Genomic DNA, 16,015 nt, shown 5'->3' on the forward strand with positions numbered 1-16,015 from the left:
TCCTAATATTGAACCATCCTTGCATTCTGGAATTAATCTCACTGTTTCTTGTTTGTTTGTTTGTTTTGTTTTGTTTTTGGCTGCACTGCACAGCTTGTGGGATCTTAGCTCCTGGCCTGAGATTGAACCCAGGACACAGCTAAGAAGGCACCCAGTCTTAACCACTGGACCACCAAGGAATTCCTCAATCTCACTTGCTCTTAATGTATCTTTCTTTTCATGTGCTATTGCATTCTTTTGGATAACTTTTTATTTAAAAATTTAACATAGGGACTTCCCTGGTGGCGCAGTGACCAAGAATCCGCCTGCCAGTGCAGAGGACACAGGTTCGATCCCTGGCCTGTGAAGATCTCACATGCCGAGGAGTAGCTATGCCTGCGTGCCACAACTACTGAGCCCGTGCGCTGCAACTATTGGAGCCTGTGCGCCTAGAGTCCGTGCTCCGCAACAAGAGAAGCCCCTGCTCACCACAACTAGGGAAAGCCCTCGTGCAGCAACAAAGACTCAATGCAGTCAAGAAAAATAATAATTACCACAAATATTTATCAGTAAGATCAATCAGAAGTTTTATTTTCCAATGAAATCTTTTCAAATTTGAAGATTAATAATATACTCACTTTATAGCAAAGTTTTCCTTGATTTTTTTACACTCTAGAATAGTTTGGGAGGTATTGAGATTACAAGAACTTGAAAGATGCATTTTAGGTCTGGTGCTTCTTGGGGAGGATAGTTCTTTAATAGTTTCTTACTTCTTCTGTGGTAATAAGTCTGTTTAGACTTAATGTCTTTACTAGGTTCCATTTTGGTAAGTTGTATTTTTCTAGAAAACTATCCATTTCATCTAGGTTTTCATATTTATTTGCCTAAAGTTGTGAAAAGTACTCTCTTGATTTTTTAAGTTTCTTTTATTTTTTGTTTCACCCTTTGTCACTTCTAATGCTGTGAATTTCTGCTTTCTCCATTTTTAATTTGATTAGCTATTGGTTTTTCTATTTTGTTGTTTTTTCACTTAAAGAAATCCACCTTTGCATTTTTTTAAGATCTCTACTGTTTTTCTCCTGCCTAATATATTAACTTCTTTACGTTTATTAACTCTTTCCTTCTTTTTCATTATTGTTGCTATAGGTATTTAGTGCTACAAGTTTTCTGCTAATAACTCTTTTACCTGTACCCCTCAGATTCCGATAGATCGTATTTTTAACCTATACTTACTTTTCAGAACTTCCACAATTTCATTCTGCATTTTCCCTTTAACCAGGAGCTGTTTAATAGAGGGTGTTTTGTTGTTGTTTTGCTGGTGGTAGTAGGTTTTGGTTTTAGTTCTTTATATATTTTGTTTATTAATCCCTTATCCAATATATGGTTTGCAAATATTTTCTCTCATTCTGTAGGTTGCCTTTTCAACGTATTGTTTTCAAATTTATTGATTATTTTTCAATTTGCGCTGCAGAAGTTCTTTAGTTTGATGCGTTCCCACCTGTTGATTTTAGCTTTTGTTGCCTGTGTTTGCTGTCATTGTTTTATATTTAAGAGTGGAAGGATGTTTTTGTTTTCTAATGTTGTCAATTTCTGGTTCATTGTGGTTAGAGAATCCTGCTTGTATTATTTCTATTCCTTTAAATTCATTGAGATCTTCTTTGTGAGGTAAGATTTGGTCAACTGTCTTCATGTTTCATTTGTACTTTAAGAGAAGGTGTCTTCTCATATGTTTAGATTTCTATACATATCTATAAACTTTACTCACTGAGTACGCTATTATGTCTTCTATATTCTTACTAATTTTCTGTCCACGTGGTATTGCTTCAGTTGAGAGGAGTGGGTTAAGTCTAATGTTATGTGCTTGACTAATTCTCCTTGAATCTTTTATAGATTCTGCACTGCAATTTGTTGCCACGTCACTGGGTGCCTACATGCCAGCAACTGCGGTGTCTTCTGTGATCGTAGCCTTGACATTATAAACTGCCTTCCCGGTCTTTTATAATGCTTTCTGATCTGACATCTACCTTGCCAGATATCAAGTTTTCTTTCTTGCATTTTTATCCTTCTTTTTATTTTACTTATTCATTATCTCACATAGCATATATTTGTCCATTCTTTAACTGTTAATCTTTCTAGACCTCTTTATTTTAGAAATGTTTCTTATATAGGGCATAGTGTTGGATTTTTCTTAAGTAACCAAAAATGTAAATCCTTCCTTTAACAGTCTAAGCCGATTTACATTTATCACAATCAATATATTTTGTCTCAGTTTCATCATATTATATATTTTATGTACATATACGTATGTATATACATACATATATATGTATATGAAAATACATATAATGGTCTTTCAGTATGTAGTCATTTCAGTTTTTTATCTTTCTGTCTTAATGAGGTTTGTATTTTTGTGCAAGTAATTACCTCTACACAAATACCTCTTTATAATACTTTACTTCCTCCTCACTTAACTTTTAATCTATTGACCCTCCGCTATAAAAAATATCAAAATTAACTAGTTGCCTCTTCTTTGCATCCCCATGTTCCTCCTCAGTATCTAATTTGAAATAATATTATTTTACTCCCAGTTCACACAAATAAGGTAATCAGTAAACTTATCCTTGGAATTATCTATTCTAAGGTCATCAAAGTTAATAATTCCAATTTCTGTAGTTTAAACATTTTAAACAAGCACAATACACTCCAGGAATGTCTGACACTCTATAACCCTAATGACCACACTGCCCTCAGTGCTATGTCTTTGGGCATTTTCAAATAGTTAGTGGATATTTACTGAGTGACAAATGTATACCCAGTACTGTTCTAGGTACATATAAAATGTTAATTCAGGTGAGTGAAGCCCAGGGGACAATGTCTAGCACAGAGTAAGTCATCATCAGCACCATCATTATCAATATCACCATCACCATCATCAACATCATCATCATCACTCTGAAAAGACATCAAAGCTGACCCCTGGACATTGAATATCCTGAGTAAGCATATCCTGGCATTCAAGGCCTTTTGGGATCTGACCCCAAACCCTCTGCCTGTTATGAACATTCAGGCTTTTTTTCCATGACCTCCTGGCATCTATTCCACTTTCCTTTCTAACCACATCCTTATTTCCCTCTGAGAAACCACCTCTACCAAACTCTCACCCCTGGTTCTTGGAGGAAACCTGGCCTCATCCAGAGGACACGCTCCAAAAGTGAAGCACACCAACAAGATCTAAGCCAATCAGTGATAAATCACATTTCCTTTGACACACTGGTGGGTTCAATGTTATGCACATGACGAATCAGAGGCAATGAGATGCAATAAGACTTTTTCCAGGTATCCTGGGAAATACGTATTATTTTCTGCTAAGAAATATGAGGATTGGAGCTATGGCATCTCTTTTGTGGTCATGAAAAGAAAGCCTCTCTGGGATGAAGCCCATCACTAAAGCCAGGTGACAAGATGGGGAGAAACAGGGTAGGGACATTTTTGAGTCATTCCTAAGGCTACCCCTGACTTTTCTCTTAAGTGAAACAATAGATTCCTTTTCTCTTTAGCTGACTGGTATTGGATTTTGTCATTTCCAACCCAGAGACTTAAGTGACACATGATGTGATCTTGCTTTTCCTGATTTTACTGTCATCCATGTGTACTCCATAATTTTCCACCTACTTGGCTTTGTTTAAACTATTCTTTCTATCTGGGATGCCCTTTGCCTATCCCCATAGATCCAAATTCTTCTAATTTTTTAGGATTTAGGTAAAATGCTACCTTCTTTATAGAGAATTCCCTGAAGTGTTCAGGGAAGATGAAGCATCAACTCAGCAACTTATTCTCAAATGGTCCAGAAAACCATTCTTTATATTCCAATTGCAACTTTCCTATAACTTTTTGATTCTTTTACAATTAAAAAAATTAAACATAAAAATGTCTAACCTCTTTGATGGGTTTGTCATCAGTAGAGGCAACTTCACAACAATATTATTATTATTATTATTATTTATTTTTTTTTTTGCGGTACGTGGGCCTCTCACTGTTGTGGCCTCTCCCATTGCAGAGCACAGGCTCTGGACACGCAGGCCCAGCAGCCATGGCTCACGGGCCCAGCCGCTCCGCGGCATGTGGGATCTTCCTGGACCAGGGCACAAACCCGTGTCCCCTGCATCAGCAGGCAGACTCTCAACCACTGCGCCACCAGGGAAGCCCACAACAGTATTATTAATATTCTTCCTGTCGGGGTTGATTTGCAATAGCTGTAATGTGTCACATCCCTTGAACAAGGTAGATGTGTCCCTTGTCAAATGGGCAAAAGTCTCCAGGATTTATCCCAGTTCCTGGCACATAGTAGGTACTCTATAGAAGTTTTGAGTGAGTGAATGAACAGGAGTGGATCCTACACGCAGGCATCAAAGCAGAAAATCCATGGAACTTTTCCTTTGATATTTTATGTGATGTAAGGAAAGATTATTAATGTTCTAGGGTCTGATTCCTGTTTAAATAGGAGAATAAAAAGGAGATTTTCCAACTGAAATAACTTTGCTTTCTGTAGACCGTGTAATGAGATAAGTGAAGATTCATGCAAGACTGATGGATTCTTTGTGGAAAGGATGGATGCATGAAGGGAACCTGACATCACTGCACGATGACAACAGCTGCAGTTATTTATCAGAAATTTAAATGGATTTACTAGGCTCGTGGCACCAACCCTATTATAATGCCAAGCACACATTTGGTGAGACTTACCTCCTTCCTCCTGACCTCCCTCCCGACCTTCCTCTGCTTTGTTTCCCCCTCACTTGCTGGCACTTCTTGCATCAGACTGTCAATTTGCATGGCGCTACAAATGAGTGCAATCCTGCATATAGTCAGGAAGCCTGCCCAGCACCATCATGAGCACAATGGCTCAGAAAACAAAAATCCCACTCCTTGGAGTAATTAGTAAGAGACCATACTCAGCCTGGTTGCTGCAGGCCTGACCCCAAAATCTCACTTCACATAGAAGGCATGGATGCTAACTCCTCTCTCCAAAAGGACCACCAGAAAGATATCGTGTCCAGTTGGGAAACCTAACCCCATGTCTCCCGTTATGGAAAGAGAATTCCATCCGTTTAAAAGAGCTCACTCCTGGCCCCGACACTGTCCCTGTATGACTTTGATAAATCACCCTTCGTCCCAGGGTCTCAGGCTACTGGTCAGACAAGTAGATATAGTAAAAATTGCCCTAACTTCTTCACCCAGTCGTAGTGAGGATCGAATGTACAGGAAAGCACTATGAAAATAAAGCAATTCCCAATACACACAAATTATGATCAATATTTAGATGCTAAGGCCGTAGTTACAGAGACATGAGGCATCCAAGCAAAAAGAAGGTAGAGTGGACTAACTAAGGGAGTTTGGTCCAATCTCCAAATGGAATGCAGTGCCTGACTTCCCTTTCGGTGATGCTGGCCTTCCACCGTGCCCTGGGCTGATGGCATCACCAGGAAGGTCTGATTGTTGAAAGCACTATACAATGTAAAGTCTTATGACTTCAGCGTACATTAATGTAACTCACGTCTTGAAGAGATCACGTCTGTGCTATTTGGTGGTATTTGATGTGACAAAGAGAAGAGTGTCTCCCCAAATAGTCCCGTGGCTTCCCCATTTCTCTCCCCATCTAGAAAGAAGCGGGCCTCCTCTCCATCATCTTTGCTCACCTGCTCTTCCCCTCTGCCCCTTTATGACTCTCCCGCTCTCCCTTTTTTTCTTTTCTACTAGCTCCAAGCAAACACATGTAGACCTTCCCAAACAGGAAATACTTCCTACTACTATGCTCCCTTCCGGGATAAAGGATTCTCTTCTCTCCCTCTTCTCCCACAGGCCTCCTAAGTGAGGATCCATCTCTTGGCCCAATTCTCTCCCACTCTCTTCACATCCTCTTTCCTGGACCTTCTCAACCCACCTGGGCTGCAGCCAATGACCCACTGAGGACCCTTGAGTCAAACTCTCCCTGGGCTCCTGGCCCCCACTGCCACCTGTCTATGGGATATCCTTTCCTGAATGTCCCAGCAGACCCTCATCTCATGCTCAACTAAATTTTCATCTCCTTTCTCAGACTGCCTTCTACGTTAAACTCTTTTATTTCACCCAGTTGGGCCAACGTGATTCAAACCATCCAACCTAAGAAAACAAACTCAAAGTCATCTTTGAATGCTCCCTCTTTTTCCCTACTTGCCCTGTCAATTCTCTCCATTCTTTTTGCTGCCACCCTTTGCTCAAGTCACTGCATTTCTCCTGGACACTAGCCTTCCAACTGCCTGGTCCCAAGTATCTCTTCTTTCTATACAACTGCCCAGAAGATCTTCCTAAGTTACAGCACACAGTTCCAGAATCTAAAAGCCCTCAGCCCCCATGTCCACCTCTCACACTGCTTTCTGTATAATTCAATCCCCTCAGCTTGGCATTCAAGTTTCTTTTGGGTCTCGCCCCAGCCAACCCCTCCTTCACATGCACTGCTTACTTCCTCGTAACCAGAGTATGGACACTACACAAGTGCGTGCCCAGGGCCTTTGTTCACATGGGTTCCTCTTCCTGGAGCACCCTTCCTTACCTCCCATCCCTACTTAGCAGAATCATCTGAGGCCCAGCTCTGGTCCACCTGCCAGGAAAACATCCTGGATTCCTGTTTTTCTGCTGCCTTTATTAGAACTATGAGCATACATGCCCGTTCTCTTCACTAGGTTATAAATGCCATGAGAAAGCAGTCTGGGTCTTGTTCATTGATGGATGCCACACAGCAATATCTCATTGTAGCATGCCATGCTTATTTGCTGTAAGAAATCCATTTGTTAAAATAAATTCCCCTGGGGTGGATTCAATACCTCCTTTGAAATGAACCTTGTTGCCTTCTGATGTTTGCATCCTCTTGAAATTTTCAGAAATTTTCCTTAAACTTGAGGTTTCCATTTTGAATCACCTAGATAGATGCGCTTAGCTGGCAACTACAACACTAATCTTGAAATTTCATGAAAGAATAATAATCCAATTCCTATGGAATAATAGAACAATGCTAAATAAAGGTTTATGTTTGTAAACTACAAAATGCCCAAGAAGAAAGAAATGCTGCTTGAATATTTAACCAACAGTGATCTAAAGAAACTGAAGAAAGTACAAGTAAAGCCACGCCTTCTGATTTCTCAATTCCCTGAAAGCTTGGGAGTGTACTCTTTCCGTGGCCAGGAGAGGAGACAATTGCATTTCCGAAGTCAAAATAGAAGATGACTGATAGTAAAGTGGATTCGGCAGTGAGGGGAATGCTTGCTCTATTGGAAAAAGTCGCATATTTGCTAGGAAAGATGATACAAGTTATTTTCTCTTTTGTTAAGGCAGCCTCTGAAGGCATCTTTAGAAACTTTTTCCTATTTAGAAAAAGGTTGAGTAGAATCTCCCATGAAAATCTTCAACTAAAGATTTCCAGGTGGAATCACCAAACCAATTAAAAATGACAATATGCCAATGGCTCTGGCATATATGTTCATAAATATGTTTACAAATTCTCGAGATGGCATGTCTTGACTGCAAATTACACGCTGCTAGACCCACCTGAACTAGGTCTCTAACTCTTTTTGAAAATGATATCACATGACCATAAATAGTTTATATTCACAATTTGCAAATTTTCTTAAATGGAATACCTTGGTAAGGGATCATATTTCTATCACCTCTGAGAAAGCTCTCCTCTGTTAATTAGAAGAACTAAGAAATTAGAAGAACTAAGAACTCTATTTTGTTGGCAAATTCCTACACTGGAGGACTAGAGGGTTTACCTACAATATTTGTCTTGTGACTCATTTTGGCTTTGACAGTTTGACTACCATAATTATCACTTTCTCAGGAAATATTTAATGAAGATAATGAGATAATCCTGTGCATGACTGCACTTTCTCAGGGAATCTTTTTCATTCATTATTTTAATGATAGAAAAAATGTGAATTTGCTATTAAGCTAACACAAGGCTGAATTTTCAGATATGTTGCAAAAATGTACATTATGATACATAATTTTAAAGGGCATATACACTATCTTTGTGGAGTAAGGTTTAAAAATATCATCTTAATGGAAAGACCAACATTCTTTTAGGGAGGGTGCAGGCATTATGTTGGAAAATACCTCAGTCATCCGTTCACGGGGTTTAAAGTGGCTCCCCAACTTGAGTGGCTACCCCAGTCAAGTTGGCTTGAAGCAAGTCAATAAAAAATGGGCTTCAGATGCTCTGCATGTAGAGGTCAAGGAGAGAAGAGAGGAGGGGGGAGAGGAAGGGAGGGCTGAAGCGGAGGGTCCTCAGGGGCTTCGAAGGACAGAATAGCTTATTAAGTGTGAGTTACAAAGCAGCTCCATCATCGCCAACATTCCTCCAAGTCCACCGCCCGTACAACTGCCTTGTGTGTGGAATCAAGCGGACAGACAGAGTTATGCACTCAGGGTGGCATGGACCAGAGAGACTGTGGGTCCCGCAGAAACAAAAACTGAATGCGCCCAGGGATGTACCTGAATCTGGGGGGCCTGGATGAGGGAACATGGGTGGACCTCTGCATGGCACTTGGGGATGCTCTGCCTTCAAGTCTCTTTTTTTGATATTACTGCTAATTTTTGAAAAGAAAACGTTTGCCCCTGGAAATCTTTTTCCATATTTTTTTTTCTGACTCAAGAGATCTGTGACTTGCAACAGAGCTTTCCCCTCCCCACACCAGGAAAAGATATGCTTTCAGCAAAGCACATAAAGGATTAGGGATGAAGTAGTCCCTGACTCTTCAGTTGGGTGTTTCCTCCTCTGACTTTCTCAGTATGGACTCAGAGAAACTGATGGAAAAACTCTGCAAGAAACTGGGGTGTTAGCAACTTCTGGCATCTTTGCTCGGGGTTGAAAATCCTCAAGGCTCTGTGTCTCCTTCTCCCTTCATCCTCAACCACAAGTTGGAGTCTTAAAATGTACCAAGTCAGGACTTCCCTGGTGGTGCAATGTTTAAGAATCCGCCTGCCAATGCAGGGGACACGGGTTCGAGCCCTGGTCTGGGAAGATCCCACATGCTGCGGAGCAACTAAGCCCACGCGCCACAACTACTGAATCCCATGCGCCTAGAGCCCATGCTCCACAACAAGAGAAGCCACCACAATGAGAAGGCATGAACTGCAATGAAGAGTAGCCCCCGCTCACCACAACTAGAGAAAGCCCACGTGCAACAAAAGACCCAACACAGCCTAAATTAAATAAATTAAATATATGTATATACCTCAGAAAGAGAAAAACAAATACCGTATGCTAACACATATATATGGAGTCTAAGAAAAAAAAAGGTCATGAAGAACCTAGGGGTAAGATGGGAATAAAGACACAGACCTACTAGAGGATGGACTTGAGGATATGGGGAGGGGGAAGGGTAAGCTGTGACAAAGTGAGAGAGTGGCATGGACATATATACACTACCAAACGTAAGGTAGATAGATAGTGGGAAGCAGCCGCATAGCACAGGGAGATCAGCTCGGTGCTTTGTGACCACCTAGAGGGTGGGATAGGGAGGGTGGGAGAGAGGGAGATGCAAGAGGGAAGAGATATGGGAACATATGTATATGTATAACTGATTCACTTTGTTATAAAGCAGAAACTAACACACCATTGTAAAGCAATTATACTCCAATAAAGATGTTTAAAAAAAAGCTGACTGATAATATGTAATAGGCAGTAAGTATCATTATTCCAGTTTATAGGACATTAGAAATGTTTCTTAATTACCACATGTATCCTTATTACTAATGGCTCTTCTTGCCATACCTGTTTCTAAAATATTTGCTCTTAACTTGGGGTCAGGAAACATACTTATATTATACGTAGAACTTTGCATATTTGTCTACTTTTGAGGGAAGTATATTTGTTTTGTTTTATAATGAAATTCCAAAGAAGCAGGTAACCCAAAATATATAACAACTAAATTTTCTAGCAAATGAAAATTTTAGAGAAAAAAAACTGTATTAAGAGTTGATAGATTGGAAGCCTAGGGTTCTACACCAACACTGCAGCTAGTTAGCTGTCATTTTTGCAGATCTTTTATAAAATGATAGTATTTCTCTTGCTGACAATTTAAATCTCCCAATCTGTGTCCCATTCTCTCAAGCATCACTAACACATTTGCTGTGATGATTGTACACTCCTTGATAGTGAAGACATTACTGTTGTCAAATTTGTACACCCTAAAGTTGCCCACTCACAGAATGGCTCAGACTAGGCACTCTGAACTGAAACTGTACAGAATCCATGGCATGGTAGAAGAACTAAAACTTCTACTCTAAGGCAAAAATAAGCTTATCAATATTGGCCTTCCTCAACATAACTCAAAGGAATCAGTATTGTAGAAGTTTCAGGCTCTAGGACGGGTTACTCTAGTAATGTGGGTTTTGTAGTCAGACACCTTCAGCTCCCAGGTCTGCCTCAACAATGGTGGGGACATGTACAATGCTTTCAATGTATCTGTTTCAATGTACCCTTCTATAAAACTGACATAATAATATTACTATTTAGCTTAGTTTTTGCAAGTTTTAAAGAAGGTAATACATGTGTTTCTGTTTGTTTGTTTTATTAGACCTGTGATCTGGCTTGTACTAATTAATTCATTAATTAATCCATTCAGTTTTATTTATATATAATTGACAAATAAAAATGTATGTATTTAAATTAGAAAAAAATATATATATATATGTACCAAGTCCTCTTCCTCCTTTTCATTCTCAACTGTCATCCATTTAAAATATTTTTTCCTTTTTTTTTAACATCTTTATTGGAGTATAATAGCTTTACAATGGTGTGTTAGTTTCTGCTGTATAACAAAGTGAATCAGCTATATGTATACATATATCCCCATATCCCCTCCCTCTTTCATCTCCCTCCCACCCTCCCTATCCCACCCTCTAGGTGGTCGCAAAGCACCGAGCTGATCTCCCTGTGCTACGCGGCTGCTTCCCACTAGCTATCTATTTTACACTTGGTAGTGTATATATGTCCATGCCACTCTCTCACTTCATCCAAACTTCCCCTTCCCCCTCCCTGTGCCCTCAAGTCCATTCTCTACGCCTGCGTCTTTATTCCTGTCCTTCCCCTATGTTCATCAGAACCATTTTTTTTAGAATCCATATATATGTGTTAGCATACGGTATTTGTTTTTCTCTTTCTGACTTACTTTAAAAAAAAAGATACAAATGTGACACAATTAAACAATGGGAATACCTCAGTTTCACTTAAGTTTCAGTTTTATACTTTATATGGAGAAAAACATACACAAAAATTTAATTAGATATTCTTTTATGTTGTTTACAGTAATTAAAATCAAGTTTACCACAGCAAGGAGAAAAATTAGACTATTTCATCAATAAAAATAATAATAAATAAAAAATAAAATAAAATATATTTTCTGAGCTCCAACTCTGCGTAACATACAACATATAGGCAGCCTTGCTAGAAAGGAATATTTTTATACTGAGCAAGAAATTAGAAATGGTTGAAAGAAGAAAATATTAGGAAAATTCACCCACTAGAGTAGAGATACTGTGTAACTAACCACCAGTAATACACAGTTGTAACTGGCAACTCAAGCTAAGATTCCCTGCTCTGTAAACTCATGATTTACCCCTCGACTTGTAGATTCTAAAGCTGTTTCCTCTAAGTTTCTGGATGATTCCTCACTCTAGGGTTTAGGAGATGGTGACCAAGTCCATTTCGCACAGGAAGTGTAAAATGTGCTAGCCCAAGGTGAGATGGGTCACGGGTTTTTTTTTGAATCCAGATGAAGAGAAACTGGGAAAATTCAGGTATATTTGTGAGCAGTTTTTTCCTGAGCAGGAGATGCTTGGATTTGCATTTTGACGTTGTCTGCTCCTCAGTTCTGGGGAAACCAGCCAAAGTCCTTCAGTATCTGCAAAGCAAAGGGACTTTACTGGAAAGGAAGGCCTTGAGAAAACATGGTACCGGGCACCATGCTCCTTTTTGTCATCCTCCGAGATGCTGCTATTTTTGTGGACAGAGCTGCCTACTCTGCAGGGTACTGGTGATGGAAAAGTGCTTCTTTCCTAAGTGAGGACTGAGCCTGCCCTTAGCCTATTTTCTTGTGCTTCCTTACAGAGCTGTGGGTGTGTTCTCAGCAGTTTTGGGTGGTGTGGATGGGGTGTTGATAGCTACAGGAAAGACATGCAGGCCCATCTAGCCCCTTAGGCCAAGAGGAGAGACTCAAAAGGACACCAGCTCCCCTTGGCCCAGCCCAGCCTAGACTGCAGGTGGGATTTAAGATCAGGTAATCCAGCTTGGAGAAATGTACTCATGTTCTGTGGCTAGTAGTGGGGCAAACCAATGATTCTAAAGAGATCAAAGCTGGATGGACTTCTTACTAGAGTTAAGGGGAAAATGTCCTCTGAGCCTTGGGGTCTGGGGCCAATCCTGGGAGTGCATCAGTGGGGAGATAGAAGTGGGCTGTGAACCGAGGTAAGGAGGGGGCTGGGAGAAGATCCCTGCAGTGGTTGTATGTGACTCTGCTCGTCTCCTATGATCATGGATCCATCTTTAATATTTTTCTGGAAGTTGGAACCTGCTCTTTGCTGTGGTGCAGGACCCAGAGGAGCCAAGGGGAAGGCCAAGCTCAGCCTTTGTGTTAGTTTCCTGTTGCTGCTGTACTAAATTACTGCAAACTCAGTGGCTTAAAATAACACAGTCATTCCTACAGTTCTGGAGGTCAGAAGTCTACAATGGGTCTTAAGGAACTAAAATCAAGGCTGGTGTTTCTTCTGGAGGCTTTGGGGGAGCATCAGTCCCTTATCTTTTCTATCATCTAGAGAGCTCCTGGATTCCTCAGCTCATGGCTGCATTACTTCAACCTTCACTTCCATCCTTGCACCTGCTTCTTTGACCCTGACCATCTTGCCTCCCTCTTAAAAGGACCCTTGTGAAGATATCAGGCCCACTTGGTGAATCAGGGGATCTCCCCATGGCAACATTTGCAATTTAGTCACATCCTGCAAAATCCCTTTTACCATGTAAAGTAACATGCTCACAGGCTCCAGAGATTGGGACCTGGACACCTTGAGAAGCCATTATTAGCCTTCCACAGCCTTCCAGCCCCAGCCCAAGTGAGCACTGGCAGCTGCACCCAGCAAAGGAGCCCACCCAAGAGGCACTGGTGGCAGAGGCCACAGAGGGGAGCCCCAAGGTGCATGAGGCCAAGGTGGGAAACCAGGGCAGGGGAGGGGGCGGGTCCTCAACACTCTTTGTTTCATATTAACAACAAATCAGTTTTAGTGTAAACAAAACCCAAATATTACACAGGACATACTTGTACTAAAAATGATTCAGTGTTTATCTGACATTCGCATTTAACTGAGTGTCCTGTTTTTTCATTTCCTAAGTCCAGAAACCCTGGAGAAACTCACAGAAATAGTTCCGAGGCATCTGGAAGGAAACTACTTAAAGGGAGCTGGTGTCCTACAATGAGGCCATTAGAGAGGTTTGCTGGTGTTATTACATCACACATTTTACTCATCGATTTTATAAATTACAGTCATGGTTCCCTTAACACTTTCTTATTCCCACATTAATATCTCTCTGATCTTAATTTTATTGTCTTTTCTAATGTTAGGTTTTCTGCATTTTTAAAACTTGGCCATTTTATCCAGGTACTAAATATACATTTCAAAAATGTCATTCCAACCAATGTATCGAACTGAGCATTTTATTTTCATAAAGCAAAGACATCATCTGTTGCCTACAATAAACAGAGTGTGGCTCAAACAGTCAAAGTCATAACTGGGCCACTGACTGTCAAAGTTCTTCTTGGACTTCAAGACAATTAAGTTAAAGTTGACAACCAGTTATATTTCTTGTGCATCAGAAAATTCTCAGAGGTCTCATGTGAAATGGTATGACACTTCAAAAAGCATCATAGCCTCGGTATTGAAAAGGGTCTCAAGTAAATTTCTATGTCATGGAAGATTTCCTAAGCAGTGGGCAATCAGAAGTGTGAAAAAGCCGCAGGATGATTTGACATCATTTTTAAAGAGTGTATATTCTTGGAGGGCAGACAGAAGAAGCAAGAAGAACTACAATCCTGCAGCCTGTGGAACAAAAACCACATTCACAGAAAGATAGACAAGATGAAAAGGCAGAGGGCTATGTACCAGATGAAGGAACAAGATAAAACCCCAGAAAAACAACTAAATGAAGTGGATATAGGCAATCTTGCAGAAAAAGAATTCAGAATAATGATAGTGAAGATGATCCAGGACCTCGGAAAAACAATGGAGGCAAAGATCGAGAAGATGCAAGAAATGTTTAACAAAGATGTAGAAGAATTAAAGAACAAACAAACAGAGATGAACAATACAATAACTGAAATGAAAACTACACTAGAAGGAATCAATAGCAGAATAACTGAGGCAGAAGAACAGATAAGTGACATGGAAGACAGAATGGTGGAAATAACTACTGCAGAGCAGAATAAAGAAAAAGGAATGAAAAGAAATGAAGACAGCCTAAGAGACCTCTGGGACAACATTAAATGCAACAACATTCGCGTTATAGGGGTCCCAGAAGGAGAACAGAGAGAGAGAGGAGCCGAGAAAATATTTGAAGAGATTATAGTCGAAAACTTCCCTAACACGGGAAAGGAAATAGCCACCCAAGTCCAGGAAGCGCAGAGTCCCATACAGGAGAAACATGCCGAGACACATAGTAATCAAATTGGCAAAAATTAAAGACAAAGAAAAATTATTGAAAGCAGAAAGGGAAAAATGACAAATAACATACAAGGGAACTCCCATAAGATTAAGAGCTGATTTCTCAGCAGAAACTACAAACCGGAAGGGAGTGGCATGATATACTTAAAGTGATGAAAGGGAAGAAACTACAACCAAGATTACTCTACCCAGCAAGGATCTCATTCAGATTCAATGGAGAAATCAAAAGCTTCACAGACAAGCAAAAGCTTCACAGACAAGCAAAAGCTAAAAGAATTCAGCACCACCAAACCAGCTCTACAACAAATGCTAAAGGAACTTCTCTAAGTGGGAAACACAAGAAAAGAAAAGTACCTACAAATACAAACCCAAAACAATTAAGAAAATGGTCATAGGAACATACGTAACAATAATTACCTTAAACATGAATGGATTAAATGCTCCAACCAAAAGACATAGACTTGCTGAATGGATACAAAAATAAGACCCATATATATGCTGTCTACAAGAGACCCACTTCAGACCTAGGGACACATACAGACTGAAAGTAAGGGGATGGAAAAAGATATTCCATGCCAATGGAAATCAAAAGAAAGCTGGAGTAGCAATTCTCATAGCACATAAAATAGACTTTAAAATAAAGAATGTTACAAGAGACAAGGAAGGACACTACATGATGATCAGGGGATCAATCCAAGAAGAAGGTACAACAATTATAAATATATATGCACCCAACATAGGAGCACCTCGATATATAAGGCAAATGCTAACAGCTATAAAAAAGGAAATCGACAGTAACACAATAATAGTGGGGGACTTTAGACCTCACTTACACCAATGGACAGATCATCCAAACAGAAAATAAATAAGGAAACACAAGTTTTAAATGACACAGTAGACCAGATAGATTTAATTGATATTTATAGGATATTCCATCCAAAAACAGCAGACTACACTTTCTTCTCAAGTGTGCACAGAAAATTCTCCAGGATAGATCACATCTTGGGTCACAAATCAAGCCTCAGTAAATTTAAGAAAATTGAAATCATATCAAGCATCTTTTCTGACCACAACGCTATGAGATCAGAAATGAATTACAGGGAAAAAAACATAAAAAACACAAACACATGGAGGCTAAACAACACATTACTAAATAACCAAGAGATCACTGAAGAAATCAAAGAGGAAATCAAATAATACCTAGAGATAAATGACAATGAAAACACGACGATCCAAAACCTATGGGATGCAGCAAAAGCAGTTCTAAGAGGGAAGTTTATAGCTATACAAG

The sequence above is a fragment of the Mesoplodon mirus genome (assembly GCF_964341445.2).
Source record: "Mesoplodon mirus genome assembly, chromosome: 2".
Classification (NCBI taxonomy): Eukaryota; Metazoa; Chordata; class Mammalia; order Artiodactyla; family Ziphiidae; genus Mesoplodon; species Mesoplodon mirus.